At 39.8% G+C, this 12904-nt stretch overlaps 1 long non-coding RNA gene across 1 annotated transcript; it reads right to left on the bottom strand.

The window, feature by feature from the left end:
• Positions 1-4799: 4799 nt before the first annotated feature.
• LOC144588661 (uncharacterized) lies at positions 4800-10093 on the bottom strand. Its single transcript, XR_013544313.1, has 3 exons — positions 9934-10093; positions 9604-9642; positions 4800-4871 (listed from the first exon to the last, which is right to left on the bottom strand). It is a non-coding gene; the product is annotated as an uncharacterized LOC144588661 (long non-coding RNA).
• Between the last annotated feature and the right edge of the window lie 2811 nt (positions 10094-12904).

Here is a 12904-nt window from a genome sequence, read left to right as displayed (position 1 = left end):
TCACATGCATTTCAGCAGGATTTTCCCTCCCAGCCTTTGACTATATTCGTTTCAGTCCTAAAGCATCTCTCTTCCAAAACCGTAACAGAAGGTAAGAAAGAAGTGACAAGGAGCACAAAACATAGCACATATAATGAGTAATGAATGTGGGTTACTTTCCCCACAGAAGCATGATTTGCTTTTTTAAAGTAACTTTCCAAGCACTGTGGTTAATGTATGGGCTATCCCTCCTCACATCTCTTTCTGATGTATTGATTCTACCCTACTCACTCGATCCATACTGGTAAGAGCATGTTCCAGAGCCCTTGGCATCTACACAGAAGACTCTAGGGGGAGGCTGAAGAATATATCATCTCTCAGATATTGTTGGACTGCAATTCCCACCATCCATGACTGGCCATGCAATTTGGAGCAGTTAAGAGTTCAACTACAACCACATTTGAAGGGCAGAGGTTATCCATCCCTGTTTTTGGGTATATGTCAATCTTGGAAGAAAACGGGTGAATGTTGGAAGGAGACGATTGCGTTCCACAGGTGACCCGTGGTTCAAGCCCATTCTTGGATTATTATTTAAACATTTTGTAAATTATTCTTGATTATAAAGGCAGAATTGTACTTGCATTCAAGGTGGCATTTTTAAAATACAGCATTTTTTTAAAAAAATCACAAGCAAGATTTCTGACGTGATTGTTAGCATAAGCACCTGCTGTTACCCAATGCTAGTCAAGGCTTACACTAAGAGCCTTCTCTAGTTTCATATCTGTCAAATGTTAACAGCTGGAAAGAAAGGCCCTCTAGAGAAGCTGTTTAAGCAAGGAGGTGAGTCTCAAAGGGATGCTGAGAGGGAATATATTTCTGTGTATCTTCCCAAGAGTTAGAGAGATTAAATCAGCCTATTTTGCCACAAGTTTGGACTCACCAGAATGTTTTTACATAACTGTATTTCTGTTCACCAACAAAGGTGCAAGAACACGAGTGCAGTGTCCTGAGGAACAATCAGATCTGGATAATGCTATCAATAGCACATGGCACCTTTCATTTTATGTATGGAGGCAGCTGCATAGTCAATAACAGGTAATAAATCTACCCACCCGGCACATAATAAAACCAAAAAACATCACTGTTAGCTTTAAACCAGTGGCATTGGCTGCTAAGTCACTTCTCCCCCCCCCCATCTCTTGACAATAGTACAACTAATATTACATCTCTTGTTTGTACATGGTATATAATTAGATCATTGTTCTTTTTATTGTTTTACCCAACTGTCATTATGACACCAGAAGTCTCTCTCAGCTGGCCTGTCCATTTACACCAGTACACACGGACTCCTGTCCTTGATTCTGACCCTGCTGCTACCCAGTCAGACACTCAGTGTGCTCCTTTGCACAGTTGTTTCAAGGCACTCGGGACATTTGTGCACCTTCTTCAAACCACAACAGTTCTCTGTGGAAGACCTGTATTTAACCCTTTTGTTAGTGTTCAAACTCTTAGGTAATGCTGCCACCAGCAGTTGCTAAACCAGAAACTTTATACAAAATACTGTATATCATTTTCTTCCCTGCCTTCTTCCTCTTGTTTGAGCTGTGATGAAAGAGCAACATGGCCATTTATGCGATAATGGACACTAGAAAATAAAGAGATGTTTGACCCATAAAAGTGTTTTTATTTCTGTAAAAGGGTAAAACACAGAGTGGGAATTAAAAACAACAGAAATAGGATAAAGGTCTTTTGTACTGCCTCTTATCTAACCCAAGTCAAATCCTAACTTCTCAAAGTATATGCAAGTCTAAACAGCCCTAACTTTCTTCCTTCTCTACTCGTCTCACTCTGTCTCCTTCTAGTATGACAACACCTCTCTCTCTCTCTCTCTCCCTCTCTCTCTTTCTAAATTCTTATAGACCCTGTCCCCCTTGGGTTAGGGAAAGCAGCCAATGAAAATAAGGTTCTGGAGAGGTATTTCCTCCATCCCCAATAGCTGTAACAGATTTACCTGGCACTCATCTAGCACTCACCTGTCAGTCAGTCCTTTCATTCTGTCAAGCAACTATCCAACGTACTTGAACAAAATCTACAAACAAGGAGCCTGTAGCAACTAAAATAATCACAGTCACCTTTTAACATGCAGCCAGTGAGGTGTAATGGTTAGACTAGGAAGAGTCAGAAGACTTTGCTTCAATCCCCACTTGGCCATGAAACTCACAGTCCCACTTTTTCAGCCTGATCTATCTCGCAGGGTTGGAGCCCCATGGTGCAGTAGTTAAACTACAGTACTGCAGTCAAAGCCTCTGCTCACTACCTACGTTTGACTCCAACAGGTTCAGGTCACCAGGTCGAGGCTGACTCAGCCTTCCATCCTTCAGAGGTTAGTAAAATGAGTACTCAGCTTGCTGGGGGAAAGGGCAAGTTGTTGTTTGCCTAATTATGTTGTAAACCACCCAGAGAGTGCTCCAAGCCCTATCAGGCTATACATAAGTTTAAACAACAACAAATATAAAGTGGGAAACTGGTGGAGGAGTCATGCACACTGCTGTGACTTCACTTTAAAAAAAGGGAAGATATAAGTGTATCAAATGGATAAATAATGGTGGACGTCCTGTTGCTCAGTATTAATTTTCAGTTTTTATTTGAACCTGTAAAATAAAGAGTCCCACCTGTGATTCTCAGGAGTGTGGGCACACTCTGTCTTGGTTGTTGTATGTGCACACATTTCAAAATATCACAGTGTGGACTTTTTATTTGCTGGTGAGGAGTGGACTGAAAGTTATGAATTTTCTTGCACTAAGTTAGAGGATCTCAGACAATAATTAATTTTATTATCTTGCTTAATTTCCCAGTTACAACAAGGACCATTGCTTTCTGGGACTAAAGCTTCTACAAACTGTTCTCTAGATCTAGTGATCACCAAAACCGTATGCAAAATCAAGTAGTACAGAAAAGGTTTCTGGAGGAATACACATTTTCAGAGTAGACTATGTCTAGATGGGCGGCATATAAATGCAATAAAATAATATATAGCCTTATTTCTACTGATCTCATGAGCTTAATTTTCACAAAGTGATATTACACAGAGAAATTTGTGAATGTACAAAAGCAAAGTTTTAGCATACTAAAGGCAAATAAGTTGACACTTAAGACAATGGACAACTGTTCTAAGTAGAGAATGAATGTTTCCAGTCTCAGCTCTGTAGGTCAAGAAAATCTGGAACCATTCGATATTTGCAGAGAGCATCTGACATTGTGAAATAATAATATCCAGTTCACTAAAGATGAGTGTACAGTGCAACGCTTCTGAAAGTGAAGGGTTATCTGGCTGCACCCCATTACCCAGGGGACACCTGGATATACTCATGATGCTTTTCTACTCTTCAAGGAGGCTCCTTCTATGTAGTATTTGAGCATCAATCTGGACCAAATTGTGACTAACAAAAAACATTCATTAAATACCAAACAGAATATAATTAGGAAACAAGCTAGGTGCACACACACACAAACAATAAGAACAATAGCTTTGTCCCTCTGCTAGTCCACAGTAGAATATGCTAGTGCCATCTGGTACAGATATTACATGCCAAACAAGTTGATGTAGCTCTTAATAAATCACGCGGGATTGTTACTGGCTGCCTGAAACCTACACCCATTGAAAAAGTCTATTATTTGGATGGCATTGCTCCTCCAGAAGTATGTCCAGAGATGCTAGCAAATAATGAATGAAATAAAGTAATGCAGTGCTAAAGCCATTCACTTCATGGACACCACCATGTATATAAAAGATCTAGCATATGGCTGAGATAATGCTATTGAAGTACAGTGGTGCCTCGACTTACGAACTTAATTGGTTCCAGAACTCCTGTCGTAATTCAAAATGGCCAAGAGTCGAAGCACCATTTCCCATAGGAATGCACTGAAATGCAATTAATCTGTTCGGCCAAAGAAAAAAATCACCAAAAATCAAAACACTGCAAGATCCATCAGAAACATGATTAATCCGTTCCAGCTGAAGGGGGGGGGAGAGAAAAGCAAACAAACTGTGCAAGGCCCTTTGGAAATGGGGGGAAAGCGAAGCAGAAAGCAAACAAACCATTCAAGACCCATTGGAAATGGGGGAAAAGCAAAGCAAAAAGCAAACAAACCATGCAAGACCCATCAGAAATGCAAAAAAGGAAAGCAGAAAGCAAACAAACCCCACAAGACCCATCAGAAATTGGGGGGGGGATGCAAAAAGCAAACAAACCCTGCAAGACCCATCTGAAATGGGGGGAAAACACACACACACAAAAACTGCAAGACCCATCACAGCATAGAAACATACTCCCACCACCCAGCCCAAAACCACACTGCAAAACCCACCCAGAACAGTTTTAAAAAAGTAGAAAGCAGCACCATACCTTACCAGTCAGTCCGAAGTCTCCTCCAATCACACACTCTCTAACCGCTGGGGCGAAAGAGCTACAAAGAAGCAGCCTCTTCGTCACCAACAGTTAGCAATTTGAATTTCCCGCCTTTTTCCCCCTGCCTTTTTCTAGTTGTAACTCAAAGCTCTGGCCACATGTCGAAGCAAAATTTTGCAGCCGGAGCTGGTCATAACTCGAAATGGTCATATGTCGGGATGTTCGTAGGTCGAGGCACCACTGTACCTCGCTTCTGGTCAAAAATAATCTAATTATCTTAGCATTTAAATTTGGTTTCAATTTTATCTATATTTCATATATATCCATAATTTTAAATTGTGCAACACTCTGATACAAAGAAAGCAAGAAAGCAAGCAAGAAAGAGCACATATTACATGGTTTATCAGGGCATTAGGGAGATTTAAGACCACCACACATTTCAATGTAACCTGCCATTGCCTTCTCTTTGTCTTTCAAAGTACCCTATAAAAACAAGAATATAAAATATAAGTATTTACATTGTGACAATAAGACTGAACCAATATATTATTCACCTTACTATTTATTTATTTAAAGTATTTGTGTCTCACCTTTCTTGCTACCAAAGCTCCCATTGTGATTTAAAATGAAATCGTTGAAAACATTCTTACAAATCAGATTTAAAACACTGCAATTCTCAGTGAATATTAAAACTTCTCACTGCTCTGACTTGGATAACTTAGTGGAATTGCCCCAAATCACAGCCACAAACCATATTGTGTGTTCGTTTCAGACTGAAATCACTCACAGCTTTCAAAATTCTTTTACCAGTCCCTCCCCCTTTTATTTCCGCTCCTCATTTCCTGCAGCTGCAGCTTTTATTCAGAACCCTTGGCTGATGTCTTTTCTTTTTCTTTCTCCGAAACAGTCTGGTCTCCCAGGGTGCGCGGCTTTGAAACATAGTTGCAGGGACATACAGTAGTATTTTTCCACAAAGTTCTGTTCACAGATCTTTTTTGGAAACACACCTGTGCTGAAATATCGTTTCATCCAAGAAAAATGTTTGTAACAAAGCCCCATGGCACTTTTGAGACAAACAAATTCATTTAGATTTATTTTAATGTGATCTTTCATGGATTACAATCCGTGTTCTCGGCAGTATGAACTACAACACTTAGGCCTACATTTCATAAAGTATACATGGTTGTTGAGATGGGAGAAAAGGGACTCAGAAAATGACACAGGTAGCTGGGTTCTGTTTGGCGATTCTTAAGTTTCAGAAATTTCCCCATACTTCACTCTGGTATTGGTATGGAGGGTATTGAATCACTTGTATACTTGTTTGTTTTATACTCGTTGTATAATTGTTTGTTTTATGTCTAAGTTTGATGTTTTCACGTATTGCAGAGACTGTGTGGATGATATCTTACTATCCCTGTCTGAGAGGAGAGGAGATATTCAAGTCTAGTTTTCTCTGATAGGCCAGGATGTTTTCAATCAATGGGGTAATAATCTGATTTTGTGCTACTGCATAATGCAGACAGGGGAAAAACATGTGCTCCATGGACTTGAGCTCTCCAAGGGAGCAGGAACGCAGCCTCTCAGCAAGTGGGACATTCTTGTACTTCCCTTCAAGCATAGCAGTGGAGAGGGCAGTGCACCTTGCCAGTGTAAAAGCTCTCCTAAACCCTTTTACTTCCAGCCATGTCAGATAATTAGCTGGTACTATAACATTTTAATATAGGTCCTTACCATAGTGTTTTGTAGGCTGGAGAGATCTGATTGGCCCTCAATATCCTCAATTATCTGCTTAACAGTTTTGTTTTGTTTTGTTTTTTTGGTCTGGTCTAATCCATATAATAAAAGGGCATTGGGATTGACACCAATTTTCATTATATAGCTCTGAACAGATATGTCCCAGTTCGATTGGAAGTTATCAATGAATATGAGGGGAAGCAGCCCTTGTGGGATAAGATAGGCCTTCAACCACGTGTTTATAGAGAGGATGGTAATCCAGGCTTCTATTTTTATGCATCCTGTCTCCAGTCTTATCCTGGCATTTGAGACACATTTGGGGACCTGTAAAGTGGTTCTTCAAAATTTGGATTGTACCCTTTCCTGAGGTGCAAAATGTGCACTGACTGGCCCTAAGAATAACCCGTATAACAGTTGGGATAATGTCTTGGCCTTATAAAGTTTTAGTGCTGCTGGAACAAATGTACCCCTTGAGAGTGGTGAAATTTTTCTATGCTGTTTGCTGATCTTTCTCATTGGTCTTCAGCGTATTCGCTGTGTTAACGTCTAGAGCCCAAAGCTTGTACTGTAGAACTACCCCAAGATATTTGAAGTTTTTTACCTGCTCAATACAGTTTCCGTTTATTGACCATACTCTCTTCTTTGCTCTGTGCCCAAAGGCAACTATCTCGGTTTTCTGGAAATTAATTGTCAGGGATTCATCTTCACAATAAAAGGAAGGCTTTCTCAAAGCCCTCCCAAGGCCAACAAGTATTCTAGAAAGTATTACTGTTTCATCTGCATATAGTAATACTGATACTGTTCTACTGGCAAGTCTGTGGGGGTGAATATCAGGAGTATTTAAGCAGTGGGGTAAATCATTTATATAAAAAATAAATAATGCTGGTGCTAAAAGACATCCTTGCCTGACACCTCTGTAGGTTTGAATAGGTTCAGTTAAATGACCCTGTCTGCTGCATCTAACTCTCAAATATGTTTGTTCATATAGGGCCCTTGTCAGATAGAGGAGTCTTCTATCAATAGTTGAGCTATTAAGTCATGATCTAGGTATTGAATCAAAAGCGGATTTAAAGTCCACAAAGGCCACGTAAAGTGAGGTTTCTGAAGAAAAATCACATACTGCATCTTTCAGATTTCACCAAAATATTTACTGCAGCAAGAACCTCCACCCTCTCGAGCCATGAGATACACCCTAGGTACATGTGGTACACCTACTCAGAAAGGATGCTCCCATATAATCCCCTCAGGGGTGCTAGACGTATGAGCCTATTCCTGAAGTCTGACAGCTGTCCGGGGTGCCAAGGCACCTCCAATTGGCATGAATGGTACTCTTGCTGGTGGTCTGTTTGCTCGCTTGCTTGTGTGTTTAAAATATTTTTATCCAACTTTCCCCTTATAAAGGATCCAAGGCTGCTTACATCATTAAAAAGACAATATTTAAAAGCAAAAACACCAAGTATGCAAATATTTTAGAAGAATTAAACAAATATTATATTAAAAACAGCAAATAAAATTACAGTAATACTAAAAATATTTAAAAGCAACAAGTCATTTTCAAAGCCCCTCTCAGACAGTTAGTCACTAAGGGAAAGCCTGCCTGAAGAGGAAGGTCTTAATCTACTTGCGGAATGACAGCGAAGTTGGAGCCAGACTGGTCTCTTGTGGGTGCGAGTTCCAGACTCTGGGAGAAGCAACAAAGAAGGCCCTCTCCTATGTCTCCACCAAGAGCACCTGTGAGGGTAGTGGGACTGAAAGAAAGGCCACTCCTGATTATCTCACTATATCTAGTCAGGCTTATAAAAGCAGATGAGGTCCTTGAGACAGCTTGGACCAAGCTTTATAGGTTAAAACCAGCACTCTGAACTCATCACTCTAATGACTTTGAGCTATCTGATACTGTACAATATTCTTGGAGGAATCTGGCTGCCAAGCGTTAGGATATTGGCTAAAACCTCAGGGAATGGCTACGCTTTGTTGGGTCTCTGGGAGGATGCTAAAAGGTCCTGGAAGAAGAGAGTCTGATTTTTGTGTGACAGAGATGATATCACCCATTTTCATACTCACAGACTAAGTGTGAAAGTATGTGTGCACAAAACAGCTAAGGAAAGTAGGGGGACTGGCAAGAGAGCTCGTGTCTCCATTTACTTGGTCCATTTTGCTATTTACAACATGCCAAGGGAATGGAGGGCTGTTATCAGTTTTCATAAGCTTTTGTTCTTGTTTGTTCCCACTGATATTGAGAAAGCCCCCCACCTTTGACATCACAGGCTTAGGGAACAGGAAACTGCCAGCTTGGCAACCCTGTGAAGGAACCATCCTTGTGCATGCAACCTATTTCCCTTCCCACCTGACTTATAAAGTGATAGTAAAAGCATGGCATGTACAATGCCAGGGTATTCTGCAGTTCTCTTGTGGAACTAACTGCAACACAGGCAATGTTTCCTGTCCTCACCCTCCAACATGCTGGAAAGATAATGATGATGGGAACAGTATGGGACAAGTTTGCATACTGAAAACCTGAAGAGAAACCAAGTGAAATGGGTACTTAAAAACAGTTCAGGATGGTCCTAATATCTATATTTCTCACATCTTCAGTCCAGTCCTGTCAATATTCTAGATTTGAAACTTTAAGATGGCAAAGGAAGAGGGCTTTCTAGTCCCTGTTAACTAAACGGTGACTAAATTTACTGGTCTCCAGGATATGGCCACAATAACAGATTACTAAAAATGGATTTCAGCTATTCGCTGCTCAATATCATGCTCCTAAAAAAATACGGAAGTCTAAAATATCTCTGTAATTATGGTAAACACAGACAACAATCACTGAAATTGTAGTGTATTACTCGCTCTCCCAAACCTACGGGCTGTATATAGAAAGCTAAATGAAATAGTTCTTCCTCTCATATGTAATTAGATATGTACTACATTCCAGGTGTTTGTAGATTATAGGGAGTTTTCTTTTGCTGGGGGGCCGATTTCTAATTCATTTCCTTTTTCAGTTGTTGCTGGTTGTTGCACTTTCCGCAGAAGAAAAGAGATTTTTTGAACTCAGTTCACAGGATAGCAAAGCCCACTATTTCTAAGCTATTATTTCACGTGTTTGGGATCATAACAAAACTTGCTCTTTTTTTACTGAAAGACATCAGAAATTCTCATGAAGAGTATTCTCATTATTGTCAGTTCACGGTGTATATTTTCAAAACTAAACTAGATTCCCATTAACTGAATGGCAAGCATTGCTGCTGTTGTTTTTAAGTTTAGCTCATCTACCTGTTTACACCCTTATTTTAATTCAAATCTCTTTATTGTATCTGCCTCTCAGCCCCAAACTAGCATGAACATATAGATGCCTAATGATTTTTGAGCAGGGATAACATCCAAACTGGGCATTTCATTTTAGTTGTATTGGTTTAAGCATTTGTTTGTTTGTTTAAGGAAAATATATAATAAATAGCTCTTAAATTAGATCTAGAATACTTACCAATAGGACTATTAAGCATTTAAGGATACTTCATGTAGGCTGCAAAATAAAGACACACAATTTAAATTAGATATATCCATGGTTAGTTTTCTTTTACACTAGGATGAGCCTCTTCCTTGGCCACAGTGACCATCATAAAGACCAGCTGTCCTTAAAAGACAAAAACTGATGTTTATGTAAAATGTTCTGGTTGTCTAAACCATTCATATTTAGAGTCATGCCTTGCTTTAGAACTTTAAATTTGTTATTTCCTCTCTTCCTGCCATTTTGCTTGCCTTTGGGATTTGTACATCTCTGTTTGCCTATTTACCTCTAATGCACTTTACTCACTTGGAACTGTTCTCTAACTTCTTTATGGTTCAACACACATATTCATGGCTGATCCGTTCTTTCCATTTGCCCATTTGCAGTCAACCATCCTAGTTCGATGAAGGTCATGGATGAGTATCATAAGCTGCTCAAACCAAGGAATCTTCATCTGTTATAGCAACTGCAAAGAACATGACACACTCACCATTATTTTGTACATATAGAGAGGTGTATTTTGCTTTAGTTTTAGACAAAACTAGACTGCAATACACATTTCTGGAAGCAAGCATCAGACACTTTTAAAATGTTACAAATTCTTTCCTGCCCCCCACCCTTGGTTTGCAAAGAGTTATTGGTCTTCATATTAAACTAAATTCTTTTTTTTAATCCCACTGAAGTGCTGGAAGAATATAGCAGCTCAGCATGGACTTTTGCTATTCCAGATAGCCTTGGGATACAGATTCTGAAAGCAAGATCAGAGAGATGGAGTCAAACAACAACAAAAGATCAACTACTGCACCTGTCTTATGAAAACCTATTATGTGTTATCCATTGTTGTCTCTAAAGAAAAGTTGCATACTACAGACCCAAAAATGAACATTGTTCCTCTAAAGTAGTATTTAAAATGGCAATATTTACAAAGGCAGCAATAAGTTGTTTTTTAAACATAAATGTTCATATCTTAATGTAAATACAGTTGGTGGCAGATTCTGTTGTGGACTTTTCAGATCTTGATTTCTATTTTGTATTCAGCTGTCTGTCTGTCTGTCACTCACAAAACTGGAGATGGTGAACGTGGATTCCCACCAAGAGCCATCTTCAGTTCCAAGGCCTGGACGCAATGATGTTGAGGAAATGGCTTCACATGCTCAGTGCCAAGGCAGCTGAGGCCTTGTTGGCTGGTAGAAGTCATGTTTCCATGACTGCAATCACAGTGTGTATTATGGCTACATACAGAAATCTTGCAGAGCTGTATCAGTGGAGCTTTCTGCCCTGCCAGTGATCTTGAACAAGAGTGAGAGAAGAGAGATATGTAAATAAATACATCTTGTTTTGATATTGAGGTTTGAAAGGTTCATGTCAAAATCTGAATGCAGGTAGTCTTCCATCCAGAGAGCAATTAGACCCACATCTGCTTAGTTTTGGAAAGATTTCCATATTTCCAGCTGGCCTTGTGAATAATTTGATACAAATGTCCCATTTAACCCAGGGACTCTCATTTTCAAATCCATATTTTAATCGTGCTTTAGTTTTCACTAGTTCTTATTGTGTTATAGCATATTTTAATTATGCATTTTTTGTGAATCACTCAGCATTATACAATGTAATAACTGCATACGCCTACATATATGCCATCTAAATACAACATTATGCTATATAATGCAATGCATACTTACTCAAACCTTCCACACCAGTTTCAGCATTTTTAAGCATTTTTTGGTCCAAGCCTTCTAATTTGATCTCAGTGTTTTATTCAAATGTATGTACGCTCCATTTACCACAACTGCCTGTAGAGAAAAATGTACCTTGGAATATTCAGCATACATTTCAGTTACCCACGGGAGTTTCAAAGTACTTAAATATATTATACCCTCTAGATTGCCCCTTGATGTATGAGCATGGGAGATCCTGCCTTAACACCTCTAATTAGCATAAGAAGTTTTACCTCTAGGTACAATTGAGAAATTTACTACTGATCGATTATGTGCCATCAAGTCAATCCTGATTTGTGCTGACCCTTGCCAAGATTTTTAGCTATGAAGTATTTAGAACAGCCCCCTTAATGACCTAGCTACAGACCTCACTCCTCTGAAAGTTCAGGAGCTAGAAATGATGGCTGAAATCCTGAGTATGTGACGACACTATGCAAGGCTGATGACATAATCAGCCAGAATTATTCTTCAGAAACTAAGATTCTGACATGCCACCTCCCCTGAAAAGGTCCAAATGTTTCTCTCCATCTGAAGAAAACATTGAAAGGCGCAGGACAGGGGGACAGGTGAGGAGGTTTTTTTGAAAATCACCACCACTGGTAAAGTCATCCTGATCAGTCACAGTGTTACATCTATTTCCTTCCCATGTTGTTTTTATCCTCATCACATCCCTATAAGGTAGGGGAAGGCTGAGACAGAGTGGCAGTGACACAGAGTCACTCAGGGCCTCTGGCACACCCTTCTGGGTCTTAAACCTGGATTTCCCAAATCCCAGTCCAATTCTCTGATCACTATACTCATCCCTTCCTTCATTCCCGTGGAAGAGAACGAGGAAGAACACTTTCTCTAACAAGCTAATTATAAATGTTGTCCTTTCCTTTAACATTTCTTTTTATGAAGTAAATATAAAGTTTCTTCTGATAATTTCAAAACTAGAATGGTTTCTGCTGCTTTGGAGGTTGATGTGGGGTTTTTTTTCGGTGTTTGGGGGCAAAATAACCATGAAATTGTTTCTTTCTTTCTGCTTTAGCTTTGTTTTTAGCTTCCAGCCAGCACAACTAATGGCGTAGCCTGATTTTTATATTCTGTGAATGTAGCATGAGGCTTTGTAAATTTATCTACAGATTCCTTATGGTACTTCTGAAAGATGCATGACGGTACAACCCCCACAAGGGGCCATATACAGCATGTTCCTTCTCACTTCCCACCTTAACTTTCTATATTCAGATCCGTGAATGAGAGGAAGTGGGCCTGATATTGCAAAATCAGTGGATGCTTTTTCTGTGTGGGAAGAAGCCTTTGTGTGAAAAGTTCCTGCTCTGTGCATGTGTGTGTGTGTGTGTGTCTGTGTGTGTGCGACTGTGTGTGTGTGTGCACGCGCGCGCACACACGTGCATGCAGAAATATAGAGGCTACGATCTACCCTGCCAAAAGAATTCTGGTCCCAAAAGGCATACTTCAATTTCCATTTCAGCAACAGAACGTGAGTCACATGTCCACTTGAAGCCAAGCTTCCTCTTTTGGGAACGGAAGGGAACAGGATTTGAGCAGTCAGAATG

The sequence above is a fragment of the Pogona vitticeps genome, chromosome 1 (assembly GCF_051106095.1).
Source record: "Pogona vitticeps strain Pit_001003342236 chromosome 1, PviZW2.1, whole genome shotgun sequence".
Lineage (NCBI taxonomy): Eukaryota > Metazoa > Chordata > Lepidosauria > Squamata > Agamidae > Pogona > Pogona vitticeps.
This window is presented reverse-complemented; position numbering and strand designations above follow the sequence as displayed.